The sequence below is a fragment of the Lepidochelys kempii genome, chromosome 25, assembly GCF_965140285.1.
Source record: "Lepidochelys kempii isolate rLepKem1 chromosome 25, rLepKem1.hap1, whole genome shotgun sequence".
NCBI classification, from domain to species: domain Eukaryota; kingdom Metazoa; phylum Chordata; order Testudines; family Cheloniidae; genus Lepidochelys; species Lepidochelys kempii.
Genome location: NC_136404.1, coordinates 9,323,179 through 9,336,479, shown reverse-complemented (window position 1 = coordinate 9,336,479; position 13,301 = coordinate 9,323,179). Strand labels below are relative to the sequence as shown.

Sequence of the window (13,301 nt, the reverse complement as noted above, 5' to 3'; positions counted from 1 at the left end):
CTGGCTGGGACTGGCCCGGAAATGCCAGCACCTTGGAACTAGAGCTGGGTGGATTTCCCAAGTGGGAGGTGGGGCTGTTGCACCCAAAGGTCTGGATCCTTCTGGGGTCTGCAGCACTCAGGGGATTTCTGCTGGGCACTGGGACTCTGGCGGTGCATGGAGACGATGAATGCGGGGGAAGGGTGGGGCTGGGGTGGTTGGTTTCAGCATTGGATGAATGGTTGGAGGTGGGATGGTTCCGTTTGGGATGCACTTAAGGTTTGGGGGATGGTTCAGTTTGGGGCAGGGTTGCCACCTGTCCAGGTTTGCCCAGGATCATCCCCTTCTTGGGGTAGCTGAGCCAGGAAATCTGCCAGGGTGCTCAGGACATCCTGCCAGCTAGCCAGTTTTATGGGCTCAGGCTCAGAGTTCCCCTAAGTTCCCCTGTCTCAGTGTCCCCGACGGGGCTTTGTATGGGAGTTGATTAACCGGGATGCAGGGCCATCCCAGCCACACACCCTCCTTCCTCCGTCCCACCTACACCCTGCCCATGCCATGTTCCAGAGTGCCCCTTCACCAAGGGTCCCCAGAGGACATAATGCCATGCCCTGCAGCCCCTATGTACCAGCCTTGCTGGCCACAGGGCAACAACAAGCAGTGCCCTTCCTTTCAGGGCAGCCACTGACATCCTCGGGTGCTCGGTAGGGTGTCATCGCTTGTGTGGCGCACAGCAGGCTCCTGAGGAGAGCCGGTCGGGAATATTTCAACCCCAAAATGTTTTTTCAGCGACAAGCGCCAGTTCGTCAAAACTGAAACCTTTTGTAGGAATGTCCTGGGTTCAAAGGTTCAGGACGGAATTTCTGGTCCAAACCAGACAGATTCTTCTTATTCGTTGAATTACCGTTGTGCCTAGATCCCCAGTCATGGAGCCGGACCCCGTCGTGCTTGGTGCAACACAAACAACAAAAAGACAGGCCCTGCCCCAAAAAGCTTCCGCAGCGAGAGACCCTACAATGACCTGCTCACTCAGGCCCTCACTTGGGATGTGCCTGGCTCAGAGTAGGGCCTTTATCCTGTTCCCCCATCCCAGGTGCGTCGCCAAACCACTGGGCTGCAGGCTGGCTCTCATTCCAGTTAGTCACCAGAAAACTTCAGAAGGTCTCGGGTTTTGTCCCGCTGCAGAACAGGGACATTTTTGAAACCTCAAAAGAAAAAAAAAATTGCGGGATGGGAACATGCTTCCCACCTGTTTCTGGTGCTGAGACCTTTGAACCTGTGGCCGGGGCTCGGGGTTTGCCTCCTGCCTGAACGAGCACACGGCCTCTGTTAGAGATGGGGCTGAAGTCAAACCCTGACCCGAACAGAGAGAAAAGCTGGTGCCAGATCCCAGTTTTGCTGCTGGGGCCCAACTCTGCCTGTCCAGAGTATTGGAGGTCAGAGTGCGTCTTCTGCTCTTCATCCCATCTGCCCCTCCCCAGCCTCTCTCAGGAAGAAATCAGGAGAGGGAAGGGGGCAGGGGGATGCTTTGGAAAGGACGAGTGGCATTTCCAGCTATTTTTGTTTTTTAATTAACGAAGCTGCATTCCCCACTAATAGGGATTTAGCGCCAGGCCTGTCCCAGGGTGGCTGACTCCCGGCCCCGCTTAGCCCCTTGGTAACATGAGCTGTGGAATGTTCCGTCCTAAACAGAGGAAACCGGTGTTACACTTTCCATTCAGGGTCCAGCCTGAAAGGGCCCGGGGGCATATTTCAGGGACTGGGTGGCTCAGAGGCTTTGCTCAGGAGCTCCAGACCCCGTCGCGTTCCATGCAAGGCTGCTAGGTTGAATCCAGCCCCGAGCAGAAAGAGCTGGAATACCATGGTTGGCACGTGATGTGAGATGAGTTGGTAGGACGAACTCGCGGAAGCGGCTCCCTGGAGACCCATGCAGTAACAGCGGCACTAAACCAGCGTACCGGAGAGCAGAATCAGGCCCAGAGTGATCAAGGTCCTGCTGAGAGCGGAGGGAGCTGTCCATGCTACATGCAACCCAGGTGTCAGGCCCCGGTACACGCTGTCAGGCCACAGGACAGCCACAAAGGTGGAAAACAACAGACCAAATGCCAGGGCTGCTTCACAGGGAGCTTGGCTGTGTCCACTGAGAAGCCAGAGGAAGGCAACTCAAAACCTAGTGAAGCCAAGGGGAGAGAAGCCATGTCTGGCCTCTGCTCTTTTCCTGACTTTCCAAAATTGTAACATTTTAACTGCTACATTTCAAGAGAGCTTCCCCGCCTCCTAGGGCCACACCCGGCTTCATCCTAGAGCATGGAACAAAACCACGGTACCGGTGCCGCACACCGTCATCGGTCACGACCTTTGCAGCAGGAACCAGGCGAGAACCGCAAGCCACAGGAGCCCAGCCCCTTGCACGTCAGTCCGGGGAGATCGACACTGCACACTGCGGGAGCCAGGCTTGTGCCCTCGGTGTTTCCATGCCCACACTTGAGCCTCCACGCTGCATTGTAAACCCGGGTCTAACGTCCGTGCTAACGCGTCCGTACTGCGCTACGCCGATCTTCTGACTCAGGGCTGCGGCTCGAGCTGAGTCCACACTGCAAAATGACAGGGCTTGGGTCACCCCCCGCCCCTCCCAGCAGCCACTGTGGGCCGGCGGATCAGACTCAGAAGGAAGTGAAGCACTTACTGAATAACTGTCTGGATCCGTCTGCTGTCTCTTGTCTCATCTTGTGAGCCGTTTGGGGCAGGGACTGTCTTTCTGGTCTGAGCACGTACAGCACCTGCCACGCGAGGGTCCTGGTCCCCGACCGCAGCTCCTAGGTGTTACCATAATACACGCAATAGTGTTATTCTGTGTATGTGAGAGGACCGTGTGCTCCAGCTCCCTGCAGCCTCCCACAGACCAAAGCTTGTGTTTCAGGCGTGGACTCTGGCTAGGTTACAGCGAACCTCACTTCCTAGGGAAGCCGTCTCTGGGAAGTGCCCATGGAGTCACGGAGGCTCTGTCCAGGAAAGTGCTGGCTGGCCAGCCTGCTGATCCCACAGCTCCCTGACAGCGCTGAGCCTCTCAGGCACAGATCTCGCACTCACACACACGCACTGCCTGGGAATGAAGCGATTTGGGGCGCAAACGTGAGTGGCAAACGGCTCTTTTTTCTCACTTCATTACCCTTTTAACCGAGCACAAAGCAGCTTTAAATCCCATCTGGTCGGAAGCATTTTTTGAGGCATCTGCGGCACCGCAAGGGGGGGGGAGCACATCTGACCGCGAACAAAGCAGCCGCAGCGTCGCCAGCCTGGGGGTGATGGACTTGAAAATATTATTAGTCCTGAATGCAGCTCAGACATGGGAGGGGTGAATGCTGAGGTGAGGAGTGTATCTGGGGGGGGGAGACGCGCCTATCGGGGGCTTGTGCGGGGGGGGGGGGTGAGTTAGTACTATGCTTGTGCACGGTGTGCCTCGGGTTTGTGTGAGTGTTTGGCAAGGGGGGACGAGTGAGCAGGTGTGTATGTGTGTGTTTACACACCCATGTCTCTGTGTGTGCTACTTCGAATGAGTCTATGGAAAGGGAAGTGTATGTGTGTGGAGGAGGGCGCTCTATGTGTGTGTGTGTTCATGTGCGTACGAGCCTCGGTGTGCGGTGGCGTGTGGGCGCCCCTGTGTATATGGCCTGTGCATGCCTGTATGTCTACCTGTGGCTAGTGGGAGGATGGAGGGGATGGCCGGCTACTAGGATCCTGCCTGTTCGGCCTACCCTGCCTGCTGCCTGCGAGACGGGTTGCATTTCCCTGGTGCATGCTGAGGAGAACGGCAAGGTGAGCTGATGTGGGCTGACAGAGAGGGTCTCCCAGACAGCCGTCAGCCTGTCACCTCCTGGAGGGGATAGTAAATCCTGTTGCTTAAAAATTCAGCAAAGGTGAGTGATCTTTATGGCAGTGGTTCTCAACCAGGGGTCTGGGGCCCCCTGTGGGGGCCATGAGCAGGTTTCAGGGGGTCCGCCAAACAGGGCCAGCGTTAGACTCCCTGGGGCCCAGGGCAGAAATCGGAAGCCCCACCGCATAGGGCTGATGCTCGGGTCCCTGAGCCCGGCCACTCGGGCCTGAAGCCGAAGCCTGAGCAACTTAGCTTTACGGGGGCCCCTGTGGCAAGGCCCCGGGCAATTGCCCTGCTTGCTACCCCCGAATACCAGCCCGGGGTTTTATATGCAGAAAAGCAGGTGTTGTGGCACAGGTGGGCTGTGGAGTTTTTGTAATGTGTTGGGGGCAGGGAGCTCAGAAAGACAAAGTTCGGGAACCCCTGCTCTCTGGGCTAGGTAAATACAGAGACAGGGATGCTTGGGGAGAACCAACAGCCTGCTCTGTGCCACAGAAGGTTCACTCCGGCCAGGTTCGCTGATACTGTGGTGCCCTGGATTTTGCTAAGTCTGCACTGGCTGCTGAGTGGCGGTCAGGGTCATGTCGTGCTGCGAGCTGTAAGGTAGGCAAGCAGAGAGAGTGAGCGCATCCAGCAGGCAGCGATAAAATACCAGCCTGCACCTGGGGCTGAAATTCCCAGCAGACCCAAAGTTCAAGCCTCAAGAGTGGAGAGGCTAGAATGAGCTTCAGACCATGTCCCCAGCACCGGATATCGCTTTGCAGCCAACTATTTCTTTATACCTTTGGGCTGGTCTATACTACACAGGTCGGCATTAGGCAGCTTGTGTCCACCTAATCATGTCAGTGTCTGCACTACAGCCGTCCTCCCACCGATGTAAGTGCCCTAGTGCACCGACATCCTAACTCCACTGCCAGGAGGGGTGTAAGACTTATGTCCATGTAGTTAGGGCAACACAGTGTCTGTGTAGACACAGCTGTTGGCTGTCTCGTCAATTTCAGGTCAGGAGAAGCCCCAGCAGCTTCCCAGGGCTCCCAGCTGGACCCCTGAAATTGAGGAGGTTTCTGGGCTCCAGGCAGAGAGCGGACAGGGGAGAAGCCCTGGGCAGGGAATGGGAAGCGGGGAGGGCAGCCCGCCAGGAGCCAGTGGGGCAGCCAGGCTCCTGGCAGGGAGCGGCCAATGGAGTTGAGAACCCAGGCTTTCAGCTCCTCACACTGCCCTTCTTAGCTAGGTGCAAGCACTCCTGGTGAGGACATGCACCACCAACCTTAGGAGGGTAGTGTGAACAGTACTTGCCTATATTAGGGCAAGGCAGAAGGTTTCGCTTTATCCTGCCCCACACACACACACACCCCATGCTTTGATTGCATGGCTCAGTCAGCCCTGGGTCTCTCTGCCGAGTGTAATAACCAAGGGTCACAATAAACACAATCTTTGCTGGCGGGTTTTACATTATAGGTACATGGCCACTGAGGCCATCTCACGAAAGGAGCAACATACGAAGTTGTTGGTGGTGGTTACATTTTTTTAAAAATTGCAGAAACTTAAGAGGTTCTGAAGTGGTTTCCCTTTTGCAGGATTCAAAACCACAGGTGTGTTTTTCATGACTTTTTTTTAATCATAAAGGTCAGAACTGGTCCTAAAAAAACCACCGTTGTTGAAATTTCTTGATTAACCAAAAACAAGCGAAAAATGTGAGTAACAGTTCTGAGAATGGTGTAGGTAAAGATGTTGATCAAATTGTTCCAGGGGGCGGGGGGGAAACATATTTAGAAAGTCAGCAGGTTTTCAGGAGGTTTTTTTTTATTTTAGAAAATAAGGCAGGTTTTTTTCAGCTGCAAAACCCCTTTGCGTCCTAAAAATTTCAGCTCTAATCCTACGGTACCCATCTTTTTCTCACTGACCCAGGTGGGATGGGAATAAGAAACACTGCATATCCCATTCCCATTCACCAGTTCTAGCCAACTGGTGTATTGTCACCAGTTCACTGCAACCATGAGCAGGAGACCTGCTACACAGAGGTTATACACTGCAGTGAACTAATTAATGTTTATATGCTCTGCTGCCCCCTACTGGATGGAATCAGAAAGACACAGCTGTGTGTCATGAGCCCTACAGTGCTTCTCATGTGGGTCAAGTGGCAGAAGCCAGGGCTTGTGGAGCAGAAGCTGAAATTCTATCCCTGCTGTGACCATAAAGTGCCCAGTGACGTCCTAGGTGCCCAGGGATTTATTAAAAGATGGTGTAGATACAGCAGTACAGTAGGTAGATTCTGCTGAGGGACAGATCTGGTGTAGAGAGAACAGGAAGATGCCGCAGAGGGGCAGAGCTGCTTAGATACATATTGTAGATAGATGGCTGATAAAGGCAGAGATGCTGTTGTCTGATGGAGATCAGACATGCAGTGGAAGGGAGGCATTAGTGAGCATGTGAAGCAGATAAATACTGCAGCCAGGAAGGGAAGAGGCCGGGTGGAGAGGTGGCAGATAAACAGACCTATTCTGGGGAGCAGAGTTGAGTCAGCTGAGAGCTTCTCCTTCCACTGCTGAAATCACTCACCTTTGGTTCCTGTGTATAATCAACGGAGGCCCCTCTTCACAGTCCAGCTGGGCGCCTGCACCTGGCATCAGAGGCTGGAGTGCTGTTTAGTGCCCCGTGATGGCGAACTGGGGACGGGGACAGGGACACATCCTAGCACAGCTGACCTGGCTGCCAGGATCCTAGGGGTTCATCGCCCATCGGGACACATCTCTGGCTCTTGTCACAGTGTCAATAATCCACATGGGATACTGAACAGCCTTAGTAAGCACTAGGGGAGAGTCCTTTGCACAGCCTCTCACAGGCATTGCCCGCAGGGGTCAGCATGCTAGTGCCACGCTAACTAACCCTGTCCATGCCCCGGAGAGGGAGGCTAGCACTGGGTCAATCTGCAGGCACACAGACCACCCTGCTTTTCTCTAGGCTGCATGCCATGGACAGTCCAGACTTCATGGTGGCAGAGGGGATATAACTCAGACACTCCTGCTACAGAAGCGCAGGGCCCTGCCCCTTGAGCTGAAGTAGGATGTCTGGTAGCATGATAAATACTCTGACACACGGAGCCATTCTGATTCCTTCCAGCAGAGAGCAGTGGTTACGCCCATCTCAGCTCATTACAGTAACACTATACCCATTTTACAAACAGGTAAAATGAGGCACAGAGAGGGGAATGAGACTTGCCCCAGCCAGTGCCAGACCTAGGACCAGATCCCAGAAGAGCAGATTCCCAGAGCCCCACTCTAACTCCTAGACACCCATTCACGGCTGTACCTGACAGCTGTAGAAAAGAAATTCTGTATGAAGATGTTGAGCACGGAAGCTACAATAACCCCACTTATCTGTCTGAAGTTGTATATTCAAAACCCTCAATCTCCATTGCCCTCTGGTTTGGGACTTCAGGAAATGTCAAACTTCAGGGAGTTTGAAAGCCCCATTTTGGAAGCTTGACTCCACCTCTAAAAGTTGGGGTACTCAGCTGGTCTTGCCAGGAAGCAGATGGTCCCAAACCAACCCCTCCATGAATTCGGGGGAAGCTGGATCTGATGCTGAACTTGGTGGTTTGGACCATCTCTCCCAGGGATGGCAGGCGATTGTGTAGGGCAGGAGCGAGGGGCTTTGGCAGAGCTGTGGGGTGGGCCAGGACTGGACTAGCTGCAGAGGGATGCTCAGGCCCAGATTAACCCATCACAGGGTCCTAGGCAAACATGCAGTTCTCGGCTCTGACCTTCTAAACAGAGATTCTCAACCTGGGGGGCACACCCCTGTGGGGGCATGTTGGACTTTCAGGGGGGTTGTGAGCATTCTGATGGTTCAGAATGGCCGGGGGGAGCACCAGATCACAGTGCCACTCACTCAGGTTTGGCCTAGCCACACTGCCCCCACCCCAAGGCCCCCCCCACACACACACAAATTTGGATCCAAGGCATTTTAATGGCCTCCACAAATCTGGGCCCCAGGCATGTGCCTAGTTTGCTGATGTATGAATCTGGCCCTGGGGTGCTGCCGGTGAGGAGTGAGGGGCACCAGCAGAGCTGTGTGGGTGCCCAGGGCTGGCAGAGCAGAGGTCTGTCCCATGTTACCTCAGTCAGTCCCTTTTCTCCACAACACCCCGATGATGGATCACTGTCCTTAGTAGCCTCATGCAGGAACGCCCACCCCAGTACCCCCCCAGCCCTGCGATGGTATCAGGGGACAGTCACGGGCTGCCAGTCGGGTGCTAGCCCCTTGACCGGCATTCATGTCCTCAGGCCCCATCAGCGTCTCCAGAGGGTAACAAGAAAGAACAGGGGTGTCTGCCATTTTCCAGCCTAGTTACCATCGCCACAAGGTCAGTGAATCGAAGTCCTTGGGTGGCATTTTCGGCTCTTGTTACCATCCTCAGATTCTTATACCAGTTGATTTGTTCAGCTGCCATTTTCTCTTCTTGTTAAAATCCTCGTCACAACGGAAAGGGGGGGGGTGTTCAATGGGGTAGGGGGAGCTGGGCACATCCAGGGGGCATTAGAAGGGAAAGACAGGTGCAAAGGGGACAGGGAGAAAACTATCCCCTCTTAGGACACAGGCCTGGGATGAAGAGGGAAACGCCATGAGGAGGGGGCTAGGACAGACCCAGGGGAGGATTTCTCTAGATTTCAGAAGCAAAGAAGGCTGAACCAGTTTGGATAAACTCAGAGCTGAGCCCTACCCCGAACCTTTGTCCCAAACCTGCGCCCCTGTACCATCACCTCCAACCAACCTGCCCCTGAGCCTCTGCCCCAAACTCAGACAGATACCCCTCCCCGGGAGCCTTGGCCCCAGGCCAAACCTTTGGGCCACGGGATACGTTCTGACGCAGAAGGGAGAGCGCCCCCCTGCTGCATCACCGGCGCCCGTCTCTGGAGCACCCACGAGCAGTGCAAAGGTGCGAGAACCTGCTCCCCTGCATGGGTGCCTGGCCACCTTCCGTGCTAGCTGACGCTTCCGACTGCCTTCAAACCCAGCCCCGCGTAGACCATCCAGAGAGGCCAGCCCCAAGGTAGCAAACAGACCATTGACTGGCAGGACCCTCGTCTGCAAGGAAGGGACGCGATCCTTTGGCCAGCTGGAGATGGTGAAGGACACTGATGGCTCCACTAAGGCCCTGAGACTGGAGACAAAGGGTGGTTAGAGCCATTGGTATCTGTGGTTGATTGAAGGTGGCTCCACTCACCCTTTGTCACCCAGCTGGGCACTGGGGCAAGCAGACCCCTGCCTGCTCTGCTTTGAGGCTGGGGTGAGAGTGGAGGCAGATCTGGACATCGTGCTGAGGTTAAAGTCGCCTTGTGTTCTAACCCCCATCGCAGGTGGGACTTCACCACCGTCAGCTCCCTGCTGGTACTGATATGCAGGTGGAAGTGGCCGGTCCTAGCTCTGAAATCATTTGTGGTTAGGGATGGAGGAATGTCCTCGGAGGAATGTCCTTCAACGCCAATAGCCAGAGGCTGCCGAAGCTATTCGAGGCACTCAGCTGTCAGGATCTAATGATCACTTCCAAAACTTCGCACTCACGGGTTGTTCCAGGCCTTGCTCTGAATGCCCTGGGGCTGTCCCCAGAGAAAGCAGCAGTCAAAGCTGTACCTGATACTGCTGCCCCGAAGGGTCTGATGCCAGTTCTCCTGACAAGACTGGTCACTAGGCAGATACCCTGGTGATGGGCAAGGCTGGGCAGGAAATGGTTTTCCCACCCTGGGAGATTTTCCCATCCCGAATCAGGAGAAAAAGTCAAAATCTAAAGAATTTTCGCAAAGTGACAAATATGCAAACGAGTCTGTTCAGTCCAGGCCGAACGGTTCATTTGTATTTTGACTTTTTTAAACCTTTTTTTTTTTTTGGTTGTCTAAATTTACTAAACTTTCAAGGCGTAAAGTCACTTTGATGCCAAAATCCCACAACGTTTTGTGCTGAAAATGTCAAAAGGGGCCGTTTCGACAAGTTCAGACCTTTTTTTTCACAAAAATGTTTCAAGTTGGGAGATCCGTTGAAGCTGATCCTCTTCCAGGAATGGGGCAGCCCCATCCCCACCCCCACCACATTATACAGACCTGACCACCCCCCCCACAAAGCTTGGCAGAGGGGGCGCCAGTGAGTTCAAGCAACGTCACTCACACCTCTCCAGGGGTAGCCTTCCCCATAGGAGCCCGGGGTGTGTTCCACACAGATCAGCCCATTTCCTGCTGCAAAGAGCTCCCACCTGTCTGGAGATGTCCCTGTCTCAGCATCCTCCCCACTGAGATCTCAGGTCCAGACACTGAGCCCCTGGCCGGTGGCCCTTACACCACCGGTGCCGTGCAATGGAATAACATTCAAGGGGGAACTGCTGGGAAATGTGGAGATTAGTCAGTGCCCCCGCTGGATTAACGCGGGCTCCTCCTGAGCCTGCCTAGCCGTCACCCCCATCTCCCATTAGTGGGGGCTCCAACGTTCAGGCGGGTGCAAGGGAGTTGGGACCCCACCTGGCCTGTCACCCAGCATGGCACCATAGAATCGTAGGACGGGAAGGGACCTCGAGAGGTCAGCTGGTCCAGCCCCCTGCACTCCTGGCAGGACTCAGTATTATACTAAACTGGGAGGAGTGGTAGATACGCTGGAGGGGAGGGATAGGATACAGAAGGACCTAGACCAATTGGAAGATTGGGCCAAAAGGAATCTGATGAGGTTCAATAAGGATAAGTGCAGGGTCCTGCACTTAGGACGGAAGAACCCAATGCACAGCTACAGACTAGGGACCGAATGGCTAGGCAGCGGTTCTGCAGAAAAGGACCTAGGGGTGACAGTGGACGAGAAGCTGGATATGAGTCAGCAGTGTGCCCTTGTTGCCAAGAAGGCCAATGGCATTTTGGGATGTATAAGTAGGGGCATAGCGAGCAGATCGAGGGACGTGATCGTTCCCCTCTATTCGACATTGGTGAGGCCTCATCTGGAGTACTGTGTCCAGTTTTGGGCCCCACACTTCAAGAAGGATGTGGATAAATTGGAGAGAGTCCAGCGAAGGGCAACAAAAATGATTAGGGGACTGGAACACATGAGTTATGAGGAGAGGCTGAGGGAGCTGGGATTGTTTAGCCTGCAGAAGAGAAGAATGAGGGGGGATTTGATAGCTGCTTTCAACTACCTGAAAGGGGGTTCCAAAGAGGATGGCTCTAGACTGTTCTCAATGGTAGCAGATGACAGAACGAGGAGTAATGGTCTCAAGTTGCAGTGGGGGAGGTTTAGATTGGATATTAGGAAAAACTTTTTCACTAAGAGGGTGGTGAAACACTGGAATGCGTTACCTAGGGAGGTGGTAGAATCTCCTTCCTTAGAGGTTTTTAAGGTCAGGCTTGACAAAGCCCTGGCTGGGATGATTTAACTGGGAATTGGTCCTGCTTTGAGCAGGGGGTTGGACTAGATGACCTTCTGGGGTCCCTTCCAACCCTGATATTCTATGATTCTATGATTCTATGATTATCTAGACCAGCCCTGGCAGGTGTTTGTCTAACCTGCTCTTGAAAACCTCCAATGATGGAAATTGTCCTTATTGTCCTTAACTGCTGGCCATAGATAACCTGAGGGCCGAGGTAGCAGGAAGCATTTTTCAAATGCGTCAAGTTGAATGGGGTGGCCTCTATCTGAGCCCATCCCCCTGTCCCCAGGTGGCATGTGTGCGTTCACACACGGATGTACACACACACACACACAAACACATACTCCTGCCCGTGCAGAACGTGTGAACGTGAGCACCCAAAGCACACATACTCAGGCGTGCACGCACACACACACGTGGGCATACATGCCCACAGGCCCACAGACATGAGTGGCGTGACCCACAGCGTGTGGGTGGGCGGCACCCGTCGAGCGGAAGGGGCAGCCATGGCTGGCTCGCTGCCCAGTGAGTCAGGGTCCCGAGCCATCTCGGGGTCAGACCCAGTTTCCCCAGCTCCAATGGGCTTCTGGCTCAGCTCACAACGAACTCCACCATGTCTGTCCTGCCCGCCACGGGCTCCTGCAGTTTAGTGACACTGGGTGACAGCTGCATGGCTAAACATAGATGCCCGGGGCTTTCCGTAGCCACTTAGCATCCCCTCCTCTCCCTCTCGTGACCACGCCACGCGGCAGCTCGGGAAGGCCAGCCAGGCCGGCATCCCCCAGAGCAGCGCGCCGATGACCTAGCGTGAACTCTTACTGAGATCTAAGGCGTCTAGAGCACAGGCCAAGAGCTAGAAGGCACCATGCTCGTTCCCACTCCCTCCCGTTGCATCGCCACTACCAATAGATAAATTGCCTATTACACAGCGAGCAAAGCTGGCAGCTTCCCGATTGGCACTAGCCCCAACCTGCCAGTGCTCACATTCCCCAGCTTTCGTCTCCCCTGCCTTGAATATTCTGCTCACAGACAATGAGGAGAAGCAAAGAGGTTTTTAAATACAAAGCTGCTTATAAACCAGAGGTGGAGGGATGGAGTTTCTCCCCCATCAGCAGCATAATTGATTCCCCGGCATTCAAATTCCTGCAGCCGCGGCCCCTAAAATAGCACGTTTCCGTGCTGGCGAAGGGCGTGGGACGGCCGACCTGGGAGAGTCGCAGCCTCTGTTGATCAGCACTGGGCGCAGCCGAGGCTGTGTGCTTCAGGCCTATCCCAGAGTGCCCACCTCCAAGGTGGATGAGCCACCCGGGGCCCATGCCCGCCTTGACCTCTCTGCTGGGCCTGGCAAGGAGGGCTGGTTCATGCCAGTTTCCAACAGGACTTAGCGAGCCTGCTAACTTCCAGTCCTTAACTCATGTTGGTTTCAATGGAAGTTAGGCGCCTAAAGACCTTTGCAGTTCTGGGCCTTAAGGCCAGGTTTTCAGAGGTCATAGAATCATAGAATCATAGAATATCAGGGTTGGAAGGGACCCCAGAAGGTCATCTAGTCCAACCCCCTGCTCAAAGCAGGACCAATTCCCAGTTAAATCATCCCAGCCAGGGCTTTGTCAAGCCTGACCTTAAAAACCTCTAAGGAAGGAGATTCTACCACCTCCCTAGGTAACGCATTCCAGTGTTTCACCACCCTCTTAGTGAAAAAGTTTTTCCTAATATCCAATCTAAACCTCCCCCACTGCAACTTGAGACCATTACTCCTCGTTCTGTCATCTGCTACCATTGAGAACAGTCTAGAGCCATCCTCTTTGGAACCCCCTTTCAGGTAGTTGAAAGCAGCTATCAAATCCCCCCTCATTCTTCTCTTCTGCAGGCTAAACAATCCCAGCTCCCTCAGCCTCTCCTCATAACTCATGTGTTCCAGTCCCCTAATCATTTTTGTTGCCCTCAGGAGCCTAAAGCTACAGACAGGAGGCAGAAATCAGTGGGAGCTGGGTGCTTGGGCGTTTTTGAAAATCCCACTGGGGCTAACGTCACAAAGAAACGTGGGCGAGGGAC

The 13,301-nt window shown here is 54.3% G+C and overlaps 1 protein-coding gene across 4 annotated transcripts in view; it reads left to right on the top strand.

The window, feature by feature from the left end:
• Positions 1-13,301, top strand: part of LINGO3 (leucine rich repeat and Ig domain containing 3) — a 109,523-nt gene that overhangs the window by 80,657 nt on the left and 15,565 nt on the right. Inside the window, exon 1 of one of the 4 annotated variants that reach the window (XM_073324106.2) lies at positions 3,260-3,343. The exons of the other annotated variants lie outside the window; for them this stretch is intronic. The gene's annotated coding sequence lies outside the window, so the exon portion shown is untranslated. Of the gene's footprint in view, positions 1-3,259; positions 3,344-13,301 lie in introns of those variants that run through there. 4 annotated transcript variants of the gene reach the window in all.